Raw genomic sequence first — 22,328 nt, 5'->3', positions numbered from 1 at the left:
CAGAGAGAGAGAGAGAGGAAAATAAAGACAGGAATCCATACATCTGAATACTGTATATACAGAAATATTGTTTTCTGTGTGTCTGCCTCAGATGAGAAGCCTTGGACTTCAGGATATCACCACTGAGAAAATTAGTGTAGAACCAAGAGGACGAGCTCGACAGGCATTTAGAGCACTTCGCCAGAATTTCACTTTTAATGATGCAACTGCAAATGAGTGTAGGTTTGTAATTAGGAGAGAGAACAGATGGTGAAGACTCCGTATAAAGTGTTCATTAAGACAACCTACACTGCCAAGTTCCAGTCCCCGCTACCCGGCGGCTGCTCGGTTGAAAGGCGTTGCACAGAGATGAGGAGGAGGAAGGATCAGGGCAGCGGGAAGCACAGCTCCAATGATTCCCCGTTGGTTGTCTGCCCGTTTCCAGACGTGCGCAGCGCAGAGCCCAAAGGTGGTCACGGAATATCTGAACGTCCGCATCCTAGACGCATGGGCTTCCAGCTCTGTGTCAGGAAGTGCGACTCCCTGGGCTGTGGGCTGCAAGCAGCCTCTCTGAGGGGCCCGACATACCCCGCTTTGTAGTGTCCGCACTCCTGAGTGAGGGCTGGACCTAACCGCGGGCTGCTAACAAATAGAGAAGACGGAAGCAATGGGGTGTCCCTTCTGAGATCAGGCTGCAGGGACACTGGCTCTCTCTTGCTTGGAGGGAAGCCAGCTCCCAGGCTGTGAGCTGCCCTACAGGGAGGCCCAGATGTGAGGAATCGGGGTCTCTGGCCAACAGTCAGGGCTGAGGCCACCAACAGCGGTGTGAGAGAGCTTGCAAGTGGATCCTCCCCCAGCTGAACCTTGGCTGCAGGCTTCTGAGGGACCTGGAGTCAGAGGCAGCCAACTGATACGCATTTGGATCCTTGGCTCACGGACACTGTGGGGTCATTGGGCGATGAACGGTGTCTTAAGCTTCAGGCAGTTCGTTATGCAGCCATAGATAATAAACACGTTCTCCAAAGAGGCAGGAGCTCAGAAACCCAAGGCTTCTGTCCAATTATTCAATGGGCAGATGGCCCACTCATTCTCTTTTTGTTTTCTCATTTTATGTAATTACAGTGGAGCAGTGGGTTCCTGGAATCTGAATGAGAACATAGGATGAAAGACCTTGTCAAAATATTCGATAGTAATATATTTGGTTGAACTTTTACACATAATTAAAATGTCAAATTGATCTTCCCGGAAAGTTAAACAGCCTGGTTATCTTTAGCATAGTTTGCCAGAGATCATGTGCTTTCATTTCTGTGTGACTAGAGGTGGAAACACGTGCACAAAGCGGTTTAACCTCACGTCTGTGAAGTCAGGTCCTCGTGTGTACGTGGCGCATGCAAGCACACGCCCACGAGCACTGAGCCACTGTAGTGAGGATGAGCTGGCTGGATGCTCCCTTGGACTAGTTTTATACAATCTGCATGAGTCACAAGTGTCTTCCAGCCTCTGCTTTTCTACACTGTACCCCATTTTTAGAGGAAAAGAAAAATGAAACTCACTTGGGTTCCTTCCTGTCTTACTATCTAGAAACCATCTTGTCTTCTTGTTCTCTTTTTTCCCCAGTTTCTAAAATTTGGGATCCTGTGGGTTTTGTCTTAAGAACTCTTCTCTTCTGTGTATTTTCTCCCTTATTGATGTCGTTGTTCAGTCGCTAAGCCATGTCCAACTCTCTGCGACCCCACGGACTGCAGCACGTCAGGCTTCCCTGTCCATCACCACCTCCCGGAGTTTGCTCAGACTCAGGTCCTCATTTTCTCCCTAGGTGACCTCATCTGGACCCCATCCTTAATTGCTTCATAAGATGCAGACTCTCGGATGCATGTGTCCTGTCCTGAGCTCCAGACTCACACATCTTGACATCACACGTGGTTGTCTAAAAGAAATATTCCATTTAAAATGTCTGGAAGGGAGCTAACTCCTGATTTTTCCTGCTGATGTTCCCTGCTCCCCACTTTAGTCAATGATATGCTCATTTACCAAGTGAGCACGTATCTGGGGGATAGTTTTGACTCCGGAAGCTCCACATTCCAGCCATCAGTGGGTTTTGCTGCCTCAATCTTGAAGACATACACCAAATACGACCGCTACTTACCACCTCCCCTGGATCCAAGCAAGGCCAGCCCACCAGCACCTATGTCTGCACTAATGCACTGTCTTAGGCTAATAACACTTAGGCAGTTTATTGTGAGGAAGCCAGAGCGATACGTTAAAACCATATGTTGGATTGTACCAGCTTTTTTTTTGGTTCAAAACCCTCCAGTGTCTTCCTATCCTCTTTAAAACAGAAGAAAAAGCACATTTTAAAAGCGTCATCTCAACCAATAAAAGGCAGCTTGAGCAATGGGATCACTGAAGAGGATGTAGTGAGGGATTCAGATTGTCAACTGGGAAGTAGCTAGCTGTGGTGAGACCGGCTCCTGGGTGACTCAGCGAAGGACCGAGAAGGAGAGGAGACGTGGCAATGTGTTCAGTTCACACCCTCCGCCCAGCTGATTATCTTCTCAACTATAAAACAGGACGCAGGGGCGAGGTTATGGTTAGAACTGAGCCCTGATGTACGTTTCCTAAGGGTCATTCTTTCCTGCTTACTTGTTAAAAACTAATTTATTTATTTAGTTTTGGCTGTGTTGGGTCTCTGTTGCTGTGTGGGCTTGTCTCTAGTTGCAGTGAGCGGGGGCCACCCCGAGGCTGTGATGCACCGGCTTCTCACGCCCTGGCTTCTCTTGTGGAGCACAGGCTCTGGGCCACATGGGCTTCAGTACTTGCAGCTGTGAGCTCGGTTTCCGGGCTCTAGGCTCAGTAATTAGTTGCGCCATGGCCCGTGGGATCGTCCCAGATCAGGGATCGAACCTGAGTCTCCTACCTTGGCAGGCAGATTGGTGACCACTGAGCCACCAGGGAAGCCCCCAGTCTGCTTTTACGATAAAGCACAATAGGTTTCGCATTTGGAAGTTAAGGAATGTATTAACTTTGAACCCTCACGGTAAGCCTTCCTACTGCCCAGATCTCCTAACAATCTAGGTCTCCCCAGGGAAAGGAGCGACCCTCTTATTCCGCTATCTCTGAACCCTTGGTTGGCTCACCGCCTGCAACTCTTTGAATCTGAGTTTGTTCGTGACCCGTGTGCACTCTGGGGGTGCAATGGACACAAACTTGGCAGATGAAGTAGTTGATGGTCTAGGGACTGAGCTCCTGAGTGTTGTATCTAAAACCACCCTGTTCAGTAATAATCAACCAGGACAACTGATACATTTTTGCCATGTTAGACCTGCTCATGTTGCACCAAGGTAATCTGGACTTAATTTCCTGTGGTGGGGGGAATAGTAAACAACAACCAGAAATTTCACCTGAACACTGCCAAGTTTGGACACTGAATCTAAAACACAGGCGACTCTGGGCATTTTCCAGCTAGATCATTAAGCTCGAATAACAACAACAGTGACAGTCAGAGAAGGAATAAAGATATATCACAAAAAAAGAAAAAAAATTAAAAATAAAAAACAAATAAACAGAAAAGAAAGATATGTATCTGGTGCCAGACGCTTCGAGGTAACTACGTCCAGAGAGAAACACGGATACATCACTCAGGAAGAGACGGGTAGCCCTGGGTGCTGGCCGCTCTCCAGCCCGGCCGTGTCCGCTCTCCCGTGGGCTTTCCTGCCCATCTCTGCCCGGCGGCGGCCCCAGGCGGCTCACCTGTGCACCAGTCATGACGTGGGCCCCAGACGAGGGTCCTGGTTGGGCTCAGCCAGCAGGAAGCAGAGCAAAGACGGGAAGAGAGGCGGGGTGTCTCTGCCCTTGTACCTCCGGGTTTCAGTTCTGCATCCTGGGCAGTCACTGCCCGCCCATCGGCGAGGACAGCGGGTCCTTCCCAGCGGCCCCCTCTCTGGGATCTGGGGTCTCGTGGACTCCAGGGCCACGCCTTCCTCTAAACCGAGAGCTCTCTGGTCTCGCTGGTCAGCTTCTCAGCATGTGCTCCCTCAACCCTCCCCTTAGAGATTCCCCCTCATACAACCACGGGCGTGGATTTCCCCTCCTGCTGCTGCCCTCACTGATTGGCTGGGAGTTCACACCCATGCTTACTTTGGATGGGATTAAATATTCTGAAGAGGGAAGTTCCCCAAGAAACAGAGTAATCAATTTAAATGTATGCAATATTAAAAGCATGAGGCTTGAATTCTGTTCTATAAATACCTCATTTCCTTATTTCAGAAGTATTTGAGTGTTCAAAATGGAATACAATCAGCGTCCCTTTTGTCAAAAATGCTTTTTTTTTTCTTTTATTTTTCAGAAGGAGCTTTTTATGAACCCAATTTTGGTTTGAACTCCAGAATCTGGGAGGTCTAGTATCCTTGAGGTAATCTTTTTGTTCCTGTGTTATGTGGAGGTAAGCAATCAGGTAAAGGTGTATTAAAGAATATTTTTCCTATGCTCAGGTCTTTGTTGCTGTTACTCCGTTAGTATTTGGCTTGATAGTGTCTGTTTACAACTGAATGATAAGTATCATGTCATTTATGGGCATGGAACTTGCTTTTTTTTTTTAATAGTGTGTGTTGATGGGTGTAGCAGAGAGATACAGACAGACCACATGTCCCGACTCCAACGTCAGCTGAGTCTTTATTCCCCCATTTTCATTTCCTGTCATTGCCAAATCACTAGACCTATAAAGGCAGGCATGTTGTCTTATCTGATAGTCTGTTAACAATGAAAGCAGAATCCATGTTTCTGGAGGTCTGATTATTAGAAAATGGTAGCAGAGCAATATGTGAGTGAGGAGGGAGCTGGCACGGAGGCAGAGAGAGAGAAAAAACATATTAAAGAGAAAACAGTGAGGAAGAGAGAAGGGAAGGTGGGTCGCTGTGAGTTACTCTGCACGCCTGCTCCCGGGGGCAGGTAGGAGGTGAGGACATGGAAGTGATGAGGGTCCAGGAGAAGCCCACCGACAACCTCAGGTACCTGAGACCACGTTCGAGGCCGCAATCCAAGCTCTCAGTTGATACCATGGCCAGGACATTGGTAGATTTGAGAGCAAAGATCATACACTTCCTGCCAGAGACCTCTGTTTCCAACTTGCAGACAGAGGTGTCGAGACCTTCAGCTAATCGGGGAGGGATTTGAAACGTCTCTAAGATTTCTTTAATTGGTAAATTCTCCCTTCATCTTCTGTTTGTTCATTTCCTCTCAATTTATTAAAGAAAATGACATTTGTCCTATAGAGCAACGGTCCCCAAGCTTTTTGGCACCAAGAACCATTTTCATGAAAGCCAGTTTCTCCACGCACGAGGAGGGGGTGGCGGTTCAGAAAGATGCAAGTGCATTGCATTCGTTGTGCACTTTGCTTCTGTTAATATCACATCAGCTCCCCCTTAGATCACCAGGCGTTAGATCCTGGAGGCTGGGGACCTCTGCTGTAGAGTTTCCCGGAGTCTGGATTCTGTTGGTTGAAACCTTGTGGTGTCATTTAGCAGGGCCCTCTTGCCCTCTGATAAATAGAGATTTGATCAAGTTCAAGTTTGCTTTTTTCTGCCCACAGGATCGCTTCAAATATGTCTGTGGTCTTCAGTATGGATTATCTGGTTGTCTTTCATCTTGGGGTGTGGGCATGGATTGTGTGTGTGTGTGTGTGTGTGTGTGTGTGTTCCCTGTCGTGTCAGATTCTTTGTGACCCCTGCCTGGACTGTAGCCTGCCAGGTTCCTCTGTCCATGGGATTTTCCAGGCAAGAATACTGGAGTGGGTTGCCATTGCATTCTCCAGGGGATCTTCCTGACCCAGGGATTGAACACGTGTTCTAGCATCTCCTGCATTGGCAGATTGATTCTTTACCTACTGTGCCATGTCTCAGGCTTGGATTCAGTTCAGTTCAGTCGCTCAGTCATGTCTGACTCTTTACGACCCCGTGAATCACAGCACGCCAGGCCTCCCTGTCCATCACCAACTCCTGGAGTTTACTCAAATTCACATCCATCGAGTTGGTTATGCCATCCAGCCATCTCATCCTCTGTCGTCCGCTTCTCCTCCTGCCCCCAATCCCTCCCAGCATCAGGGTCTTTTCCAATGAGTCAGCTCTTCGCATGGATTAGTGATCAGTAACTTGATACTTTCATCTCTTGGGTTGACAGAATCAGTTCAGCCGCTCAGTCATGTCTGACTCCTTGTCACCCCATGGACTGCAGCATGCCAGGCCTCCCTGTCCATCACCAGCTCCTGGAGTTTACTCAAACTCATGCCCATCAAGTCGGTGATGCCATCCAATCATCTCATCCTCTGTCATCCCCTTCTCCTGCTGCCTTCAATCTTTCCCAGCATCAGGGTCTTCTCCAAGGAGTCAGTTCTTTGCATCAGGTGGCCAAGGTATTGGAGTTTCAGCGCCAGCATCAGTCCTTCCAATGAACACCCAGGACTGATCTCCTTTAGGATGGACTGCTTTGATCTCCTTGCAGTCCAAGGGACTCTCAAGAGCTTCTCCAGCACCACAGTTCAAAAGCATCAATTCTTCAGCGCTCAGCTTTCTTTATAGTCCAACTCTTACATTCATACATGATCACTGGAAAAACCATAGCCTTGACTAGATGGACCTTTGTTGGCAAAGTAATGTCTCTGCTTTTTAATATGCTGTATAGATTGGTCATAATTTTGTGGCTGCAGTCACCATCTGCAGTGATTTTGGCACCCCCAAAAATAAAGTCTGCCACTGTTTCCTCATCTATTTGCCATGAAGTGATGGGACCGGATGCCATGATTGTAGTTTTCTGAATGTTGAGCTTCAAGGCAACTTTTTCACTCTCCTCTTTCACTTTCATCAAGAGGCTCTTTAGTTCTTTTTCACTTGCTGCGGTAAGGGTTGACAAAATGGTGATGTTCTAATTCTATTATTCTGCCTTCATTTATTAGCTGGAGTATTTTACATAGACAGTTTTCCCTTCTCCTATTTGGAAGACCAACAATACAGCTTACATGTAGAGTCAGGATGGACGCTTGACTCTCCCGAGTATTTACCAGTTTTTACCAGTTTTCAGAAGAATGAATTGGTTCCCTAGCACCCTCCAACTGTGATTAGTGAGCATTTTCTTTTAAATGCTCACAAAGAATTTTGGATGTGTTTCAATTCATTGCAATTATTATTCAATTGATACTCAGATTTTCCCATCTGGCCTAGTGAGGGCCCCTGAGTTAAATTTTACCACTGAGCTATTTAAATGCGGTCCTGCTCACCTACAGCATCTACTTCACTCTCTGGTGTGACATGACTATGTAGTTTCACATTGCATGTTTCATGCCTGAGCCCTCAAATTGCTATTTCTCTGTGGACCCTTGGCTTGTCAATGAGAAATGGTATTCTAAGGCCAGAACATAGCTATATTTAAAAAAATATAGACAGATACCAAGGAAGTGGCTATCCACTCCAATATTCTTGCCTGGAGAATTCCATGGACAGAGGAGCCTGGCAGGCAGCAGTTCGTGGGGCTGCAAAAAGTTGGACACAATTGAGTTACTAAGCATGCATGCACATGTGGATTTTATTGTAAGACTTTTCCCCTCTTTTTGGCCTTGTCTGTTTCCTCCCAGTTCCTTCTTTTCTGTTTGCTTGCTCTGTTTGCTCTCTGTGTTTCGTAGTCAGTCCTCTGCCCATGTGTCCTGACCCGTGGATGTCTGTGTGTCCTGGAGAATGAGACGTTAAAACCGGGCCTGGAATCCTGGATGAGCATGGCTTGCAGAGTGGTGGGCGTCTCCTCAGGCTGGTTAAGTCAAGGAGTCGCCCTAGTCGAGTTCCCCTGGAAAGATCTTCCAGTCTGCTGGCTGGGCGCGTGAAGTCAGCCACCAGCACGCTGACCGTGGGATGCGGGAGGGTCTGGCTTCTCTGCTCGGGAAGTGGACATTCACTTGACTCTGTTTTCAGTGTGGCTTCTGGCTGACTTATGTCTGCTGCCCTTCAGGGCAGATGGAAAACTCCAGTCCTCCACTGAGCAGGAAAGGGGAGGGGTTCCATGGGTCTAACTGCTTCTAGTGCAGATTTCCCAACATCCTTTCTGTTTCCAGACACCCCCAGCCCCATCTGCAAGAGTACCAGTGCCTGCCTCCAACTCCCAAAGTCTTCGGGAATTCCACAGCGTAGGCCAGCCTTCTTCTCGGTCAACTGCCCATCCTAAGGAGCATTTCTGGTTTCTCGTTTGCTCCTCTTCTTCTTGGCTAAGGCTTGAGCCCTCTTCTCCATGTTCACACCAGGGCCACTAATATCTTCTCTTTCTGTAGCTTCAGGTGCTACCTGAATGCCTGTAACTTTCCTGAGAAGCAGATGCCAAGATGAAATTAGACATGCAAGAGAACATAAGATGATTTATCCTGTCAACTGACTGCACTGTCATATTCAGGGACGACAGGTATCGTTTCTGGAGAACGTTGTGTCCTTCTCACGGGACCCCTAAGCACCATAGGAGGGACTAGATCCATCTGACCATCCAATCTAATTCCATCCAACCATCACATCCTCTATCGCCCCTTCTCCTCCTGGCCTCAATCTTTCCCAGCATCGGGGTCCTTTCCAATGAGTCAGCTCTCTGAATGGGCTTAGTGCCCTTATGACGGGGACACAGAGAGCTCCCTCACCCCGTCTGCCCCGTGAGGGCCCAGTGAGAAGCCAGCATCTGTGAACCAGGAAGCAGGTTCTCACCAGACCCCAAATCTGCTGGTGCCTTGATCATGGACTTCCAGCTCCCAGACAGTGAGAAAGAAATTTCTGGCGCTTATAAGCCATCCTGACTATAGCGTTTTTGTTACAACAGCCTAGATAGACTCAGACAAGGGAATCTGGCCAAATGAGAGGAACCAAGGAGAGACCCACGGCAGCTGACCTGGGCGTCGGTCACTAAGTCCAGAGTGAAGGCAGACTGCTCGGTCAGGGGCAGCAAACGTGATGACCCCATGGAAGGAAAAGCAATGGAAGGGGCAGCTCTCAAAGCGGTTGACTTGCGGCACAAGACCAGACCCATGACTGGTGGGCACAGTGCAGGGATCAGACTCGGGGGGCGGGGGGAGACAGCACGCCCAGAGTCCTGGGTCATTCTCGGCTCCACTGAACAGGAGGGCCCTTGTCAAACTGAGTAGGATTCTAGAAGCGAGTGCCCAGGGCAGTGAGGTGCTCCATATGTGGGGGTTAATTTAGCATTATCAGAAGCTGACTGGTCTTTAAAAGGAGAGTGTTCAGCAGAAACGGGTCACCAGGTATCCAGAAGCTTCATTCAAGAATAGAGGGGCACACCGTATATCAGACTCTTGGTTCAATTCCAAACCAAAGATTCTGCTCTGATAGACCCACCCAGGGCTTCCCAGGCGGCACCGTGGCAAGGAGTCTGCCTGTCAATGCAGGGGGTGAGAGGAATGTGGGTTCGATCCCTGGGTCAGGAAGATCCCCTGGAGTAGGAAACAGCAACCCACGCATATCCTAGGTGTTTGGGAAAGGGTTTGGATCTCTCTGGAAGTATATCTAAAGAGGGAAGAAATCTCTCCACAGACTACCCAGGCTTGAGTAAACGGGGGCACTCAAGTTTCCCAAACGGCAGTTTCAACACAGGTTTTCAAGAGACTTTGACATTTCCCACCACGGCAATGCTGAGTGCGTGCTTAGTCGCTCAGCCATGTCTGACCCTTGTGGCCCTATGGACCATAGTCTGCCAGGCTCCTCTGCCGATGGGATTCTCTAGGCAAGAACACTGGAGTGGGCTGCCATGCCCTCCTCCAGGGGATCTTCCCGACCCAGGGATCAAACCCTGGTCTCCTGCACTGCAGGCAGATTCTTTACCATCTGAGCTACCAGGGAAACCCATGGCAATGGAGAAGGGTGTGCATATGGACTCAGAAGATCTGGACCCACCTTCCATTCGATTCCACCCACACCATTGTATGTCCTGGATCACACCAGCTGCCCTGACCCCAGTGCCTCCTGAGATGTAAAAACGTGATGCTTCACAGCGTCAGCAGACTGTGGGCTCCAGGCGTCAGGCTGTGCAGTTTCAACAGCAAGCACTAGTTGGGCCACAAGGTCTCTGGCTTGGAGGCATAGTCTGAACATCAACAACATGACTGCATTATCACAGAATCCAGTCTCCACTCTTTTCTCTTACACTTGCGCTTTCTGGGCAAAAACAATCGCATAGAACACCTCTTAAAGGTGCCATGACAGCTGTGTTGCAAGATATAACTCAATTCACATTTTGACAGATTCATAATACCTTAGTTAGAAAAAAAGCACATTGGAAGGATTGTTGTGGGAAATTGCAATAATATAAAAATGAGGCTGATATAATTACAGAGTTTTTTATGAAGTGCAGATTCAAGTGCTTGTCTTTTCAACCAGAGGGTGGGCCGTGGGAGGTGGACGCCTCCCAGGTGGATGCCTGCAGGGAAAGGAAGTTGTTTCGATGCAGGGAAGACAAAGAAACCATGAGTGTCTACCCCCGAAAATCTACCAGTTGTGGAACTACTAATTTTTAAATGCTTAGCATATCTACTCTGTAAAGAAAAGTAATGACTAGAAATGTTCCAACCAGAGAGGTTTTTTTTTAGACCATCTTCCAAGATGCAGGCTTGGGGTCACTGAACTCTGAAGTTGACTCAAAACCTAGCCTTCTGCTCTACTAAATGCAGGACCCAGTTCCGTTCCAATTCTGAAAGTAGCTTTTGTCAAGGAATCATGATGCTGCTGGGGTCTGATTCTAGTGAGAAAATGAGGAATACTCTCCTTTAGGGATGAGATAAAATTATTGTGAGATAAACACTCACAATAATTTGTGAGTGTTACATACACTCTATACACACTACTGTGAATATTTTACAGAAAGCTGCACATTTATTATTTTTTATTTGTGCCATTGATATTTGTTAATCTGGTATTAGCAGCGATGAAAAAATCAATGTGAAAACTGAGGAGTGTTACAGAAAATCCAATTTTCCATTTGGCAATAGCAGCAATATTATGTGAGCTTTCAGAAACACAACTGTAGAGGGGGCCGAAGAGGATGGAGAGGAACTGGACTTTACAATTTAATTCCAGCTCATGTTTACTCCTTAAAGTTCCCCAGGCCGGCTGCAGGAGTCTTGATCACACAGAGCACGACCTTCAGCCTGAGATTGTTCCTTTAGGTGAGTGGAACCCCCACCAACAGGAAGCCGAGGTGAGGGGTACAATAGACTGAATTCCTGTGTCCCCTCAACATTCATATGTTGAAGGCTTCCCTCATAGCTCAGTTGGTAAAGAATCCGCCTGCAATGCAGGAGACCCCAGTTTGATTCCTGGGTTGGGAAGATCCCCTGGAGAACAGAACGGCTACCCACTCCAGTATTCTGGCCTGGAGAATTCCATGAACTGTATAGTCCTTGGGGTCTCAAATAGTCGGACACGATGGAGAGACTTTCACTTTAATGCCGAAAATGAAGGTTTTGGGAAGTGGGACTGTGGCACGTGAAGAGATGGTGAGGATGGGACCCCCATGAGTTAAACTGGTGTCCTTATAAAGGGCCCAGAGAGACCCTTGAGGACACAGCAAGGAAACCACAAACCAGGCAGGGAGGGGGTGGTGTCTCACCAGACACTGCATCTGCCCACGCTTTGTCTCGGACGTCCAGTCTCCAGAATTGTGGAGAAATAAACCTCCGTTGTTGATAAGCCCCCTCGTCTGAGATATTTTTGTAATAACAGCCCCAACAGGCTAAGGCAGAGGGTGTTTAAGGGGCGGCCATAGTGTGCAGAGCTGACTGAAATTCAGCAAGCATCTGTGACCAAACAAGATACAAGTATGTATAAGACGTCTGTTTTCTTCCCTAGAAAAGTGAAGAGAAACTGCCAGTTTTAGCAAGCCTTGTGCTCTCAAGACTCTCCTCCATAAAGCTATATTTGCACGTTCCTACACTACACATAGTATATAAAAATACAATCTCGTTCTGCCAAGCAAATGGGCGCCTCTGAGACACCCTCCATCACTACGAAGGCAGAAAATGAGACTCCTTAAAAACGGCTGTGCCTGAGCGCTCAGTGTTGCTGGTTTCTCCCCAAGTTGCCAGGATGCCTTTCTAAGTTTGATTTGTTACAAGGTAACCACTCACCATCTGGCAAAGATTCTAAATGATAGGGGAGTTCCCAGGTGGCACAGTGGTGAAGAACTTGCTGGCCAATGCAGGAGACACGAGAAATGCGGGCTCTGTCCCTGGGCTGCGAAGATCCCCTGGAGAAGGAAATGGCAACCCGCTCCAGTATTCTTGCCTGGAGAATCCCATGGACAGAGGAGCCTGGTGGGCCACAGTCCATGGGGTTGCCTAGAGTCGGACATGACTGAAGCTACTGAGCGTGCCCGCTCCATGATGAGCCCCCATGAACTCTGAGCAATTTCATGTCATCAGTTGTTTCCTGTGAACTTCCCTTTGAAATGCCCCAAGAAATCTGCATGGAGTAAAAATGGTCAGTGAAGAGCAAGCTTGACCAGAGGTGAGGGACAGGCCACCACCCCACAGTCCCAGAAAGTCCCAGACCTTCTCTTTGGAAAGAGACCAGGTTTCTGTAAGCCCAGGTAGAAGTAAAATAGTGGACTTCCGTTCGCTGATGCTTTAAAAAAAATTCTTCCTTCGCTATTTGTAAGACCTCAGGGGAATTTAGATCTTTGCTGCTTGTTTTTGTTGTTGCTATTGCTGGCTCTGCAGGTGGAAATGAGAATGGAAAGGAGGTCTCAGCATTTCCTTCCTCTGCTTTCTGGGCTCAGTTCAGTTCAGTTCAGTTGCTCAGCCGTGTCTGACTCTTTGTGGCCTCATGGACTGCAGCACGCCAGGCCTCCCTGTCCATCATCAACTCCCGGAGCTTGCTCAAATTCATGTCCATGGAGTTGGTGATGCCATCCAACCATCTCATCCTCTGTCGTCCCCTTCTCCTCCTTCCCTCAATCTTTCCCAGCATCAGGATCTTTTCAAATGAGTCAGCTCTTCGCATCAGGTGGCCAAAGTATTGGAGTTTCAGCTTCAGCATCAGTCCTTCCAATGAACACCCAGGACTGATCTCCTTTAGGATGGACTGGTTGGATCTCCTTGTAGTCCAAGGGATTCTCAAGAGTCTTCTCCAACACCACAGTTCAAAAGCATCAATTATTCAGTACTCAGCTTTCTTTATGGTCCAACACTCACATCAACACATGACACTGGAAAAACCACACCTTTGACTAGATGGACCGTTGTTGGTAAAGCATGTCTCTGCTTTTTAATATGCTGTCTAGGTTGGTCATAGCCTTTCTTCCAAGGAGCAAGCATCCTTTAATTTCATGGCTGCTGTCACCATCTGCAGTGATTTTGGAGCCCAAGAAAATAAAGTCTGTCACTGTTTCCATTGTTGCCCCATCTAAGTGCAGTGAAGTGACAGGCGGCACTCCAAGCCAGGGTCCTAGGAAGGTGCACGCAGGGTGAGACAGTGGCTGGCTCCTCGGAGTTGCAGGACAGAGGGGTGTCCACCAGGGGGCACCAGCTCTCCCGGAACACAGGCGGTAGCCCCGCAGGCAGGGCCGTGAATAGAGGCTGATGACGCAAGAGAGCTAGATTTAAAAAGTCCGTACACCCGTGTCTGATTCATGTCAGTGTATGGCAAAAGCCACTACAATATTGTAAAGTAGTTAGCCTCCAACTAAAATAAATAAATTAATTTTAAAAATAAATAAAGTCTGTTCAAACGTTTAAGTACTCAAAAGACAAAAAAGATGTAAATTTTACAACAAAGATGTAAATTTTAGTGTCTTTTCATGGTCTTGTAGGACCTCAGGATGTTCCATGTCTTTTCAAAGACAGAGCCGCCTGCAGGGAAAAGGCTGCCTTCCCCAGTGCTAGGATCAGCTCTGGGTTCAGCCCCAGGTCTGTTCTGATCCCAAACACACAGTCGTGGATCTTGTCCTTCTGGAACACTGGGACTGGGAAGAGAGACCAGAACAACCCAAAGGGTCCTCCCAGGAGACAAGTCAATCAGGCTCTAGCGGGGTAGATGCTGTAGGTGACAAAGAAATGAGCCAACATCCCCGAACACCCACTGGGACTGGGTTGGCACCATTCAAAACAACTCCTGGTTCTAGCAAAGCACACTTGGATTTGTTTCGTTCTGGAATAGAGCTGACCTTACAGATCAAGTGCACGCATTAAGAAAGTATCTTTCCATTCCAGTGTCTTTCCAATTATTCTGTGAGTGACTGACCTGCCACCAATTAAATGGCAGAAGCTGGCTTGTTAAGCTTTTTTATTTCTTTATAAAAACTGCTCTTAAAATGTAACTGCTCTGGAAAAGTATAACCTCATAAACTTTGGTTAGTCAGTCATTTCTGAGTTGAATAATAGCATTTAAGTCCTAAAATAAATGGGTTACAATTTGCAAGAAATTCAGAGGATGGAGAGGAGATAAAAGTAAAAGGAAGTGAAACACGGGTGCAATTCCCCAATATTTACTCTGCTTCCTAATAAGTGCTTTATTGAGATAACAACTCATATAGCACAATGGACCCATGAAAGCCGACAATCCAATATTTTGTGTATATATGGCATAGTGTGCCTGTCACCACAATTTTGGAATATTCTCACCATCCTTTTTGGTTACAGCTCTTCTATTGTATACGAAGTGATGTGATATCTCACTGTGTTTTGTATTTGCATTTCTCTGATGGCTAATGATGTTGAGTATCTTTATATGTGCTCATGGGTCATTTGTACATCTCCTCTGAAGAAATTTTTGCTTGGATACTTTGTCCATTTTTAATTGACTTGCTTACCTTTCTTTCTCTTTTTGATTTGCAAATATTTTTATGCATTATATACACAAAATCCTTATCAGAAACATGTTTTTTTTCATTTTGCAGGGTATTTTTTTTTTTACTTTATTAATGGCACCTTTAAAAGCACAATGGTGTTATTATATTGGAGTCCAATTTATATCTTTTTGTTGCTTCTGCTTTTGGCATTGCTTTTGTCTTTGGTTCTGACATTAGAACTTGGATTTATTCTGAGCTACCTTTTATATATTTGTAAGGTTATGACCCAAATTCCTTCCTTTCCATGTAAATGTCCAGTTGTCTCAGGGCCATTTGATGGACACTATTCATTCCTCATCGAGCTCTCTTAGTATCCTTGTTCAAAAGTCAGTTGACCAAAAATGTTAGGGTTTAGTTAGCGACTCTTATTTCTGATTCAGTCAGTTCAGTGGCTCAGTCATGTCTGACTCTTTATGATCCCATGGACTGCAGCACGCCAGGCTTCCCTGTCCATCACCAGCTCCCAGAGTTTGCTCAAATCCATGTCCATGGAGTTGGTGATGCCATCCAACCACCTCATCCTCTGTTGTCCCCTTCTCCTCCCACCTTCAATCTTTCCCTGCATCAGGGTCTTTTCCAATGAGTCAGTTCTTCGCATCAGGTGGCCAAAGTATTGGAGTTTCAGCTTCAGCTTCAGTCCTTCCAATGAATATTCAGAACTGGTTTCCTTTAGGATGGACTGGTTGGATCTCCTTTCAGACCAAGGGACTCTCAAGAGTCTTCTCCAACACCACAGTTTTTGTTTCATTGATCTATAAATCTATCATTACTCCAGTATATTGATTACTTTAGCTTTGCAGTAAGTTTTGAAATTGAAAAGTGATTATTGTTTTTTAAAGATTGTTTTGGTCATCCTGGGTACCTTGAATTTCCATATGAATTATAGCATCAGCTTGTCAATTTCTACAAAAATCCCACTAAGATGGTAATAGGAATTGTGTTGAATCTACAGATCAGTTCAGAAAGTATTACCATCTTAACAATATTAAATCTTATGACCAATAAACATGGAATAACTTTCCATTTAGTTAGGTCTTCTTTACTTCCTTTCAACAAAGTATTGTAGTTTTCAGAGTGTAAGTTTTGGACTTATTTTGGTAAATTTTTCCAAAGTATTTTATTCTTTCCAATGCTAGTATAAATGGGATTGTTTCCTTAATTTCATTTTTGGGTTGTTCATGTAAATGTATACACATAAAATTGGTTATTGTATGCTGACTTTGTCTCCTGAAACCTTCCTAAACTCACACAATTTATGGTGGATTCCTTCAGTGTGTACAAGATTATGACATCTTCAGATAGAGATACTTTTTTCCTTTTCCAACAACATGAATTATATGTAATTCTCTGACATAGTTCTATCCACGTGGATAGAACCTCCAGTATGGTGTTGAGTAGAAGTGATGAGGACAGATATCCTTTTCTTGTTCCTGATCTCAGAGGAAAAGCTTTCAGTGTCTCCTTGTTAAGCATAATGTTATATGTGAGTTTCGTGGATGCCCTTCACCAAGTTGAGGAAGTTTCCTTCAATTTTTAAGTCTTTTGAGTTTTTTTTATTATGAAAAGTTTTTGACTTGTTGACTTTTATCAATAATTCTTCTGCAGCTAATGAGATGATTGACAACAATAATTGATTTTCAGGTGTTAAAACAACCTCATTTTCTAGATTCAATCTTACTGATCATGGTGTGCAATCTATGTAGTATACTACTGGATTTGGTTTGCCAGTGTTTTGCTGACAATTTTTGCACCTCCATTCATAAGAAATAAAGGTCTATAATTTATTTTATTTTATGTTTTTGTTTGATTTTGATATCAGGATAATATAAGCCTCATAAAATAAGTTAGAATTATCCCATCTTCTATTTTTTTAAGACTCTGTGAAGAATTGGTGTTAATTCCTTTTAGAAATTAAAAAAAAAATGTCTAACAGGCCATCACCAAAAAATCCACAAGTAATAAATGCTGGAAAGAATGTGGACAAAAGGGAGCCTTCTTGTGCTGTTGGTGGGAATGTAAATTGATACAGCCACTGCGGAAGACAGTATGGAGATTCCTTTAAAAAGTAGGAATAAAACTATAACATGACCCAGAAATCCCACTACTCGGCATATATCCTGAGGAAACTAAAACTGACAAAGACACATGTACCCCAATATTCATTGCACCACTATTTACAGTAGCTAGGACATGGAAGCAACCTAGACGTCCATCGACAGATGAATGGATGAAGAAGCTGTGGTACATATATACAATGTAATATTATTCAGCCATAAAAGTGAATGCATCTGAGTCCATTCTAATGAGGTAGATGAAACCAGAGCCTATTATATAGAGTGAAGTTAAGTCAGAAAGAGAAAAACAAATATTGTGTATTAATGCATATATATATGAAATCTAGAATGATGGTACTGATGAACCTGTTTGCAGGGCAGCGATGGAGATACAGACAAAGAACAACTTGCAGATGCAGGGAGGGAAGGAGAAGGTGGAACAAATGGGGAGGGTAGCATGGAGACGTAGACACTACCGCATGTAAAACAGCCAATGGAAACTAGTTGTATGACTCAGGGCACTCAAACTGGGGCTCCGTAACAACCTACAGGGGTGGGAAGGGGTGGGAGGTGGAGGCGAGATTCAAAAGAGAGCGGACATGGATATATCTATGGCTGACTCGTGTTGAGGAAGGGCAGAAGCCAACACAACACTGTAAAGCAATTGTGCTTCAATTAAAAATAAATGTTTAAAAAATCTGATATAAGATGAATATTGGAGTGCAAAGCTGGATTTTAGACAATATGCTTAAGTCAAAAAACTGCCAAAGGTCAGTAGTGGATTTGCTGGAAAAAGAGCAGATCTCCTTAATCAAGTAGCATTTTGACTAGAAAGGTAGCCAGAGCCTTAATAAGCAAGCGTGATAACAGCTGTTAGTTACTAAAACTGTCATTGTAAAGGCACATTTTGAAGGATCCATAGTTGGTTGTGGTGAATAGAGATACAGTCATAGTCTGGGCGGTTTGATGAATAGTAATACAACGGAAGGGGCTTCCTGGGTGGTGCAGGGGTAAAGAACCCGCCTGCCAGTGCAGGAGACGTTAAGAGACAAGGGTTCAATCCCTGAGTCGGGAAGATGCCCTGGAGGAGGGCATGGAAACCCACTCCAGTATTCTTGCCTGCGTCCACGGCGTCTCAAAGAGTCAGACACGACTGAAGTGACTCAGCATGTGCAGTGCAGTAGAAAGATGGATATGAAACACGTACATCCTTGCATGTAAACCAGGTAGCTGGTGATGTTGCCGTGTTGCCCACAGAGTCCAACCCGGGGCTCTGTGATTACCTTGAGGGGTGAACAGGGGTGGGAGGGAGGCCAGGAGGGAGGAGACGTGTTTCCTTAGGCTGATCCACGCTGTCGTGCAGCAGAAGCTAACGCAACACTGAAAGCAATTATCCTCCAATTAAGAATAAATTTGAAAAAGAAACTCTAGGCTTCAGAAGGTAACTGAAGCAAGAGATCTGAATGAAATCTCTCTAAATATTAGCAAAAATGTCTCCTCCAAACAGCTGAGAGAGGTCAAGGCAGAACGGTGAGAGGAAGACGAAGCTTAATCCTGCTTCTCTGGGCAAATAGGACCGAGTGAAGGCCGGGGTTTGGGCTCCGCCGCCTGCCTCTTCCCTGCCGGGATGGCTCTGCGCTGCGTTTTCCCTCCCCGCTGGAGTCTGGCAGCCACAAACACCCACAATTACGGAAGATCCCCTCGTTTTCTGCTCTGTGGTTGAAATAATGACAGTCTCTCTTTTTATTACTGTTCTAATGGCTTCACATTCTGAATCCCTGTGAGATTATTAGTGGTGGCAAAAGGGGTCTTATTTAGCATCGGGAGAACTCCCCCGTACATCACTTTAAGAGCGGATGGGTGCGCTGACAGGTTAACGAAGGTGCCCAGATACGCGGCCGAGCCGTTAAAGGACACGGCAGTCAACGGTGTGTGTGTGGCCACGAGACAGCAGCGCTCCGCTCAGGCCTTCGTGCTGGAGACATGTTCAGCCCATGCCTGAGTCCCGTGTCAGAACAGACAGGGCATTTCTTAAATGCATGGCTGGTATCCCAACAGCATTCCTTCAGTATGCAAAGTTTCACTGAGCTCCCGGGTCTTCCAAAATGTATCCCCCACCTCCTAAATGCAATACACATAAATCACCTTGAAAGATAAAATGCATAAGCAAAAAAGGGGACCTCCTTGGCTGCCCTGTGATTAACAATCTGCCTTGCAATGCAGGGGACGCAGGTTTGATCCCTGGTCAGAAGGAGCCCACTCGCCACAGATACTGACCCCAATTGCCCTAGAGCCGGGGGCTTTAATGTAGATTCCACGGGTCACAACTAACACCCAACGCCACGAAACAAATACAACTTTTTTTAAAAAAGACAGCAAAGAGACATTAAGAACATTTAGTGTAAACAGCGTAGGTATGCCGTTTCACAAGGATTTCAAGCTGTGCTGGAAAAGGCCATGAAGACTGGGCACTCTGGGGGCTCCAGGGTTTCTTGCCAGATATAAGCACACGTTCCTCACATACGGGAAACTCAGTTGTTTTCCGCCTTGATAGCAAACTGGCCACGGACAGAGAGCCCTGAGATGCGATCTAGGCTTTTCTGGAAGGAGCGCGGCTCATGCTGACCTGAGGCACCTTCATCCAGACCACGGTTCACCGTGCACATTCTCTCCTCTCTCCCAGCCCTTCCCTGGCGTCGGGGCCCCTCACCCTCTGCCTGCAGCAGCAGTCACACCAGCATCCCACAGCCTTTGCCCTCCGCCTCTGCGTTCTCCCGAGTGCTGCCCTTACAGTGATTTATCAACAACCCAGCCCTTGAAGTTGCCTACAGCGTTAAGCAGCAGAATGAGCTAATGCGTTATTGTCGGTTCTCATTTATGATAGAACACTTATCGGTGCATCATCATTCAAGTCTGTCATCAGCTGTGACTCAGCTGCGATGCCAAAAATGACAGCGAAAGAGCACAGAGCCAAAAACTATGGAAGCCCAGCGATCAATCAGGTTCACCTCCTTCTGACTGTCTGAGAGCAAAGACTTTAGGACGTGTTTGGATGATTCCATAAATGCGCTTCTTGAAAAGAGGGAAATGTAAAATACATAACTTATTTGTAGCTTGTCAACTTTTGAGCTTGGGTTACTGGAGTTTTTAGTATCAACATTAAATGTTAGAGCCCTAACTATGTAAAATAGTGTCACAGTGTCGTTCTCATCTCTAAAAGCGTGGCCTAGATATTTAAACACCACAGAGAAAAGACAACAGCTAGAAGGCCCACCCTTTCTTATTTCACACTCTTTTCGTTTTACCTGCCTGAATATGTGAATGTTCCAGACAAGAAATATGTGACGGGGCAACGCAAGTTCCAAATGTAGTAGCTGGATGCAGAGGACTTGTCCGAGGCATGCTGCCTTCTTGACATCAGATAAAATTGTTCTTCACGAGAGTGGAGAGACCGAGAAGCTATGAGTGTTGCTCCAGGGTCTGAAACTTCTGGAAATCTGGTGTCTGGGGAAATAGAAGAGGAAAACACAGATGATGTTACCGAACTGAATCTGACAGGGGTTGGAAGGGGAAGAAAAGGGAGGGAAGTGCGGCTTCACAGAGGTTGATGTGACTTTTCAAGAAACAAGGGACGATTAATGCCCTTGGGGCCTCTGTTTGCCTCAGCGTGACAGCAACAAAAACACCACAAACCAGGTTGTAGCTTACAAACGAGAAATGTATTTCTCATAGTTCTGGAGGCTGGTACTGGCAAATCCTGAGTCTGGTGAGAACCCATTCCCTGATTCACAGACAACCCAGTAACTTCACCTGGTGGAATGGATGACGAAGTGAGCTGGGGTCTTTCATAAGGGCACAGGTCCTATCATAAGGGCTCCATCCTCTCCACCTGATCGCCACCCAGAGACCCTGCCTTGAAACACCATCATATTGGGGTTAGGACTCAGTAAGAGTTTTGAGGACATGGAAACTTTCAGCCTACAGCACTCTGGTAAAGCACCTGTCTCAAGAAGATCCCTCTGGAAATGTCAGAACCGGGTGTCTTGGGGCTTGGTACCCCTTCTTCCTGGGGACCACTGGTAAAACTCAGTGTTTCTGAGCAAAGAGACAGTTGGGGTGCCCGCTCCTTGGTTCCTTCTTTATTGAGATGAGAGAGACTGGTCTCTCTCCAGGTTGGGTGCTGGACAGACTACTTCGTTTACCTCTGGGCTGGGAGAGCTCACACATGCTCACTTTCTCAGCATCACATTTCCAGTTCTGAAGAACTGGGGAAGAAGACGTCTGAACTGAATGCAGTGGTCAGGAAAGGAGGCCCCTCACCCACTCCTGTCAGCTTCCCCCAGCACCTGTGATCCAGTTTCTGTTAGCAAGACGCTGCGAAGGAGCACTCTGAGGCTCTAGGCCTTGGAGCTTCCATTTTCCTTGGGAACAGGTATATTGTTTCCCTTCTTCTTCTTGTTTTAACTGACTATGTGTGCTGTCTGGAGACTCTGAGGGAAAATCCATTTTCCTGCCTTTTCCGGAGCCTGGAGCTGCCTTCCTTGCATGCCCTGCTTCATGCCTGCTCCGGGTTCAAGGCCAGTGTAGCATCTTCTCTTTCTGAGTCCCCTTCCCTCTGCTTCCCTCCTATGGTCCTCTCCTCTTCTGTTTATAGTCACATCCCCCTTTTCCTCTCTTATATGCACCACTGATGACATTTACCATCCACTCAGACAATGCGGGATAATCTCCCCATCCCCAAATCTTCAATTTAATCACATTTACAAAGAAGTTTTCCCCCATGTAAGGTAACCTCACAGGTTCTGGGGTTTCAGACCAGGAAATATTTGATGAGCGTTTTACCCCTACCACACCGGGACTCTGAGTCTGCTTCCCGTGAGGCCTCAGCTCCAGTATCAATGTGAGGTTCCTGCAACATCCTTGAATCCCTTGATATGATATGGACACGTGAATGACCTGGAGCATGTTATGGTCTATTTTTCTGCTTTATTTGTACTCCTTTGGTTGCAATAAACAAAAAATAAGATTGAAAATTGAAATGGAAAAAAAGAAGTTTTGTGGTATGTGTAATTGCATCCTCAAACAGTTTAAATATTTCTGTTAGGAAACTTTAGACCTAATAAAATTTTTATGCATTGGCAAGACATAAAATAAATATACCTAAAATCAATTATTTTCTTCTATACCGGGAGTACCTGGAATAAATCATTTATAAGGAATTTCTATTTACTATAGAAACAAAACCATAAAATATTTAGAAACAAATTTAAGAAGACACACATGACCTTTATACCGAAAATGACTGAAGTTTACCCGGAAATATAAACGCCTTGAAGAGAGAGAGAGATCAGTATCTCACTTTCAACATGGGAAACCTGACTATGAAATGTCAGTTTTTAGCACATTAATTGATGAATTCCACTT

This window comes from Dama dama, chromosome 25 (assembly GCF_033118175.1).
Source record: "Dama dama isolate Ldn47 chromosome 25, ASM3311817v1, whole genome shotgun sequence".
NCBI lineage: Eukaryota > Metazoa > Chordata > Mammalia > Artiodactyla > Cervidae > Dama > Dama dama.
Note: the sequence above shows the minus strand (reverse complement) of the source record.